Source organism: Triticum urartu, chromosome 2, assembly GCF_003073215.2.
Source record: "Triticum urartu cultivar G1812 chromosome 2, Tu2.1, whole genome shotgun sequence".
NCBI classification, from domain to species: Eukaryota; Viridiplantae; Streptophyta; class Magnoliopsida; order Poales; family Poaceae; genus Triticum; species Triticum urartu.
This window is the reverse complement of record NC_053023.1, coordinates 133,840,624-133,847,799: the sequence shown is the minus strand read 5'-3', so window position 1 is coordinate 133,847,799 and position 7,176 is coordinate 133,840,624.

Below are 7,176 nucleotides of genomic sequence, written 5' to 3'. Positions count from 1 at the left end.
TTGATGAGTAATTATGCTTTAGTAAGAATATTGGTGTTAAGGTTTATGATTCCCTATGCAAGCACGAAGGTCAATAATTGTGCAATGAAATTATATCCTACTTGTGGTGCATTATTCGGTGTTAATTATGCTTAATGCTCGCTTATGAGATCATTCGTTTCTTGGTTGGTCGCTTCTTAATCTTTTGCTAGCCTTCATTTTGCACTAAGTATGATCAATACTTGTGCATCCAAAAACCTTTAAACCAGTTTTGCCACATGAGTCCACTATATCTACCTATATGCGGTATTATTTTGCCGTTCTAAGCAAATTTGTTTGTGTCATCTCTAATTTTCAAAATAAACTTTTCTTTTGTGTGTTCGTTTCGCTCGCGGAGCGGTGAGGGGTGGCTAATATTTTCCATGCTAGATGTATTATTCTCACAATGAGTGTTTATTCACTTCTCATTGCACGAGAGTAAGGCAAAGGTATTAGGGATGCCCAATCCCGAAATGAAAAATGAATTTACTTTATGTTGTCAAATAATAAATTCCTTGGAAAGTGTTGGTATGGAGGGCAACCGTGGATACAGGTAGCCATGGAAAGTGAAAGTATGGTTGAAAAGGGAATAAACTTTATTTTTTGTTTGGGAACCGCCTATGATATATCTAGAATGTAAAGTGTTGGGAACTCTAAGTCGTTTTCGTTGGTGGGAAGGATACACCTACCAAAATGGTTTTATCTCTAAGTTCTTTCGCTTTGAGCTCTGGCACCTCTACAAATCCCTACTTCCCTCTGCGAAGGGCCTTTCTTTTACTTTATGCAATTTCTATTTTGAATTTGAGTCTCCACCTTCTCTTATAAAAGCACCAACTAGGAGGCACTATGATCGTACTTGAGCATTGGGTGTAGTTAATATGCGAGTGTGTTTCATGAATGGTTCAATGATTGAGCATGATGGGCTAGGGATAGCTTATTTTAGCGTTGATATTTTGAAAGACATAGTTGCTTGTTGATATGCTTGAGTATTTAAGTTATCATGTCAAAACTAGACTATTGCTTTGAACAATATAAAAGTCCAAATGTCTATGCTATAAAGAAAAGAATATGATATGACATGATAGGCAGCATTCCACGTCAAAAATTCTCTCTTTATCACTTACCTACTCGAGGACGAGTAGGAGTTAAGCTTGGGGATGTTGATACGTCTCCAACGTATCTATAATTTTTGATTGCTCCATGTTGTTATAATATCAATCTTGGATGTTTTATAATAATTTTATAGTCATTTTATATCATTTTTGGTACTAACCTATTGACATAGTGCCAAGTTCCAGTTGCTTTTTTTGCATGTTTTTACATCGCAGAAAATCAATACCAAACGGAGTCCAAATGCCACGAAAATTTATAGAGATTTTCTATGGACCAGAAGACACCTAATGGGCCAAGGCCACGCCTGGGGGGGTGCTCCAAGGAGACCACAACCCACCAGGGCGCGCCATGAGGCCCACGCGCGCCCTGGTGGGTTGTGCCCACCTCGGGTGCCCCCGGGACCGCCTCTTGGCTCTATAAATACCCCAATATTCCAAAATCCCTAGAGGAGTTGACGAAAATCAATTCCAGTCGTCACAGAGTCTAGAACCACCAGATCCAATCTAGACACCATCACGGATGGGGTTCACCACCTCCATTGGCGCCTCTCCGATGATGCATGAGTAGTTCTTTGTAGACCTTTGGGTCTGTAGTTAGTAGCTAGATGCCTTCCTCTCCCTCGTTTGATTCTCAATACAATCGTTGTCGTGGTTCTAAGTCTAACAGTAAAGTAGGGGGTAGGAATGTAGAGGCAAGATCCTAGCTACGGTGAGATTGTGCACGCAAGATGTACGAGTTCAGGCCCTTCGCGGTGGAAGTAATAGCCCTACGTCTCGGTGCCCGGAGGCTCAGTTAATTGGATTATGCGTGAAGTTACAGGGGGTGTGAACCCTTGTGCTAGAGGAGGGGGTGGCTTATATAGAGTGTGCCAGGACCCCAGCCAACCCACGTTACAAGGGTTCAATGTACATAAAGAAGGGACGTTACTGGTAACGTCAACATTAAAGTGATATAAATGACCCTTAAGGCTACGGAGTGAGCGCCTGACCGTTGCCATCCTGAGTAGCCTTTGATTTTCTGCGCTCAGGGTGGTTTGTGATGTGGTAGAATGATTACATCACGGTCGAATGGAATTGGGTTATCCGGGTGGAACTCATGGTCGAGTGGGTTGCACCTTGAAGTAATTCCAATCGGTAGAATTTATTGTCCCTTGGATATCTTTGACTATAGGGCAGTGTCCTTGGGGATGGTGCTTAGATCAGGTCTATTGCCCTACCCCAGGTACATGGCACCGTCATTAGCCCCTGAATGGTTCAGGTTCGAGTGGAAAATGAAGTTGACAATGGTTCCGGTCCAACCTTTATGCCGCAGAAGCATATGAGTGGATTGGTGAACCATGCAAACGGCTTCGACTTCGTCTTCCAGTCGCCTTGAGCCATTCAGAAGTTTGTCGAGTGAAGTTTCTGATGATGAGTTTCGACAGCTAGTGTTGTATAAAATCTTCGGTATGATCGACTGCCCTACCATTCCTGGATCTGGCGGGATTCGAAATTTGGGGAAGCGCGCGGGGCGGAGAGGACTGTGGTAATCGGAGCAGATTAGGCAGGGGTGCCTCGATCCCCGCGCCACCTTTTTCTCCACGTACTGCGCGCGCGCCTGTTGCGGGATTTGACAGGACCGCCTGGGTCCACCGGCCAGTCACTCGGGGAACGGGGCCATATAAGGCGTCGAGGCCGCTGCCTTAGCACTGCGCGCCCTTCTTCCTTCGCTCCCCACTGCTTCCGTCTCCCCTCTCGGCGACGCTGCCCAGCTTGAGCCCGTTCCACCGCAATGGGGAAGGACAAGACCGCCGCTCTGGAGCACGTGAATAAAAGTGACAGCGAAGGCGAAGGGGAAGAAGACGAGCCGGGGTGGGTCATCGTCAAGATCCGCTCTGCCGCGCGGCTGGATCCAGGGCGACTGGATCTGTTCGACCATCGTGAAAGAGGACATGGAAGATCTGGTGGACGAAGGGCTGATTGCCCACGAGTCTTGGTGGCTTCCGGGGGACGAGACTGAGCCGCGACCACAAGAGGGTGAGTGTGTCCTACTCACGACCCACGTCGACCGCGGTTTTTCTTTGCCTCCCCATCCTTTCTTCCGAGGGTTTCTGAATTTCTTCGGGGCTCAACTTTATCACTTCTCCCCCAACACTATCACATACCTTGCTGCCTATGTGTCCATGTGCGAGAATTTTCTGGGTTGTCAACCACACCGGGCCTCTTCAAACATATTTTCACCTGCCGCTCTCAGTCGGTAAAAAGTCCAATCCGAGTGATGAGAGAACACACGTGATTCAGATGTGTGGGGGTTTAGGGATCCATATGAGAAACAAGAGCACTTTCCCTGCCATGATTCTTCCAGACTCCATCAGGGGGTGGCAGTCGACCTGGTTCTATTGTAAGGATGAACCGACTCCTGGTCAATCGACTGGTCTTCCTCTGTATTCCACTGAGCGAGTAGAGAAGCCTTCTTCGTTGAGAGTGACTCCAGAGGAGAAAGAGGAGGTTGCTATGCTGGTCGAGCGAGTGGTCCAACTTGTCTGTGATGGCATGACTGGTATGGATTTGCTAGAAGCTTTTCTGAGTCCACGCATAAAGACGCTCCAAGCTCGTGACCACCCAATGTGGTTGTACTCGGGCGTTGAGGACAGCACTCGGATCCACCCGGAGGAAGTCAGTGAAGAGATGGTGGAGCTGTGGCTGCAAGGCATCACAGGGAATAAGGACAACCCAGGGGGTCCAGAAGGGTTCCTCCACTCGGTAACACCATTGAGCCTGACAAGGTTTGATTCTTTACTTACGAGTGTATTTTGCTCTCATATGTGTTAGCTTTTGAAATTGACGAATATCCACTTGACTCTATCCTTTAAAGACCTTCACTGAACTGTACTCGATGCCCAACGGAGAGCAAGAGCAGGAGGGATAGGCAAGAGGGGGTGACAGTGGCAACTGGCACTCGGACGGAGGAGGAGACAAGGAGAGTGAGGACTCGAGCAGTGGCGAGGAGGTCGACTCTCTGCCTTGCACAGAGAGGCACTCCAAGAAGAGGCAGGATCCAGCAAGCATTCGGGGCAAAACGACTCCTCCGACTGGTCAGCCTTTAAAGCGTACTCGGATGTCTTCTCCTATGGCGACTGAAAAAGCTCCCAAGCAGCCCAAAGTCGTGACATCAAAACCCCGAAAGGCTCTGCCCAAGATCAAAGTGTATGTCCCCATTGCTTCTGGGTAATTATTGGGCCCAACTCTTTAGTTTTTGCATGATTCAAACTTTGGTCGACTCACTCTCTTGTTCTGACCGAGTGAAATCCGACTTTTGTAGTGTTTCCTCTAGGACTTCTATTTACCAAGATGACAAAGATGAATAGATGGAGGACGCGACCACTTCTCATGTAGGTAAAACTCTGCCCTCTTGTCATTATTCAATCTGCTTTTTTGATGGTCGAGTGAACTCTTGTAAACGATTGCTTTGCAGCTCCGCCCAATGTCATTGAGCTTCCGGATGATGACGAAGACGTGCCGCAGAGGACCATGGGAAGGAGGGGCAAGGCTTCGAGCAAGAAGGCAACTGCTGGCCAGATGTCTCAGTCGGTGCCGGTGGTTCAACAACCTGAAGATGTGAACCAGACCTCTGTCACTTTTGCAGTTTCAGTGTCGATTGAACGCCCTTCATCGTCGACCGTGCCCGGCCCTGCTTCATTTGTTCAGTGTCACGCCTCAGATTTTCAGGCTGCTCCAACTGAACCGGCAACTCCGTTCTTCACCACCCATCATGTCTCGGAGGATCAGGCAAGCGCCGCAGTAGAAGCTATACGCCAAGCGGGCCTGATGATGGAGCGGGTGAAGATTGTGCACGAGAATAGTCAAGCTGCTTATGATGCCAGTGCACCCCTCCGAGCCAATGTCTAGGTAAGTTGGTTTCCGACTGAACTCCTATGTTGTCGCTTGTTCTGTTAGGATATGCTACCAGAAAAAACTCTTCTTTGTGCGTTCGTCAGTCAGTCTATTCTTCGCATCTGCACACCCACTGGGTGTTCTAATTTATGTCGACTATTTTTCCCAGTTGAGTCGAATAGGTTGTCTCAATTGTAGTTTTCGGACTAATGGGGGCACGCAAAGTGCACCCACTGGGTGTAGTCCCCGAGGCCGCCGTCGAATGTGTGATTCGGGGGGGGGGCCTGATATGTCTCCGTCGTATCTACTTTTCCAAATACTTTTGCCCTTGTTTTGGACTCTAACTTGCATGATTTGAATGGAACTGACCCGGACTGGCGATGTCTTCAGCAGGATTACCATGGTGTTATTTATGTGCAGAAACAAAAGTTCTCGGAATGACCTGAAACTTCACGGAACGTCTATTTGGAAATAATAAAAAATCCTTGCAAAAGATGAAGACCAGGGGGCCCACACCGTAGCCACGAGGGTGGGGGCGCGCCTGCCCCCTTGGGCGCGCCCCCCTACCTCGTGGGCCCTCTGGAGCTCCTCCGACCTCAACTCCAACTCTATATATTTGCTTTCGGGGATAAAAAAATCAGAGAGAAGGATTCATCGCGTTTTACGATACGGAGCCGCCGCCAAGCCCTAAAACCTCTCGGGAGGGCTGATCTGGAGTCCGTTCGGGGCTCCGGAGAGGGAAATCCGTCGCCATCGTCATCATCAACCATCCTCCATCACCAATTTCATGATGCTCACCGCCGTGCGTGAGTAATTCCATCGTAGGCTTGCTGGACGGTGATGGGTTGGATAAGATCTATCATGTAATCCAGTTAGTTTTGTTAGGGTTTGATCCCTAGTATCCACTATGTTCTGAGATTGATGTTGCGATGACTTTGCTATGCTTAATGCTTGTCACTAGAGCCCGAGTGCCATGATTTCAGATCTGAACCTATTATGTTTTCATCAATATATGTGAGTTCTTGATCCTATCTTGCAAGTCTATAGTCACCTACTATGTGTTATGATCCGGCAACCCCGAAGTGACAATAATCGGGACCACTCCCGGTGATGACCGTAGTTTGAGGAGTTCATGTGTTCACTATGTGCTAATGCTTTGTTCCGGTACTCTATTAAAAGGAGGCCTTAATATCCCTTAGTTTCCATTAGGACCCTGCTGCCACGGGAGGGTAGGACAAAAGATGTCATGCAAGTTCTTTTCCATAAGCACGTATGACTATATTCGGAATACATGCCTACATTACATTGATGAATTGGAGCTAGTTCTGTGTCACCCTAGGTTATGACTATTACATGATGAACCGCATCCGGCATAATTCTCTATCACCGATCCATTGCCTACGAGTTTTCCATATATTGTTCTCCGCTTATTTACTTTTCCGTTTCTATTGCTATCATCACTACAAAATACCCAAAACATTACTTCTGTTATCATTACCTTTTGCTACCGTTACCACTACTATCATATTACTTTGCTACTAAACACTTTGCTGCAGATATTAATTTTCCAGGTGTGGTTGAATTGACAACTCAGCTGCTAATACTTGAGAATATTCTTTGACTCGCCTTGTGTCGAATCAATAAATTTGGGTTGAATACTCTACCCTCGAAAAATGTTGCGATCCCCTATACTTGTGGATTATCAAGACTATTTTCTGGCGCCGTTGCCGGGGAGCATAGCTCTATTCTTTGAGTCACTTGGGATTTATATCTGCTTATCATTATGAAGAACTTGAGAGATCCAAGAACCAAGATTTATCCCTCAACTACGAGGGTAGGTAAGGAACTGCCATCTAGCTCTACAATCGATTCACCTTCTGTTTTGAGTAAGCTTGCGGCACCTAAACCTGCTTCTGCTATTCGTTCTGATATGTCACATGTTATTTATGATGCCACTTCTGCTATGCATGATACTTATGATGAAACTACTTCTATGCTTGATACTACTGGGCCACTTGGTGAATTTCTTGATGAACAACTTGCTATGGTTAGAGAGAATGAAAATATTGAAACTGATAATGTCATGGTTTTGTCACGGCAGATGTCCTAGAGAAAGGACTTAGTCGTGGAGCCATCGCGACGGGTTAGCTTGAAGGGGTTAAAGCGGACACAA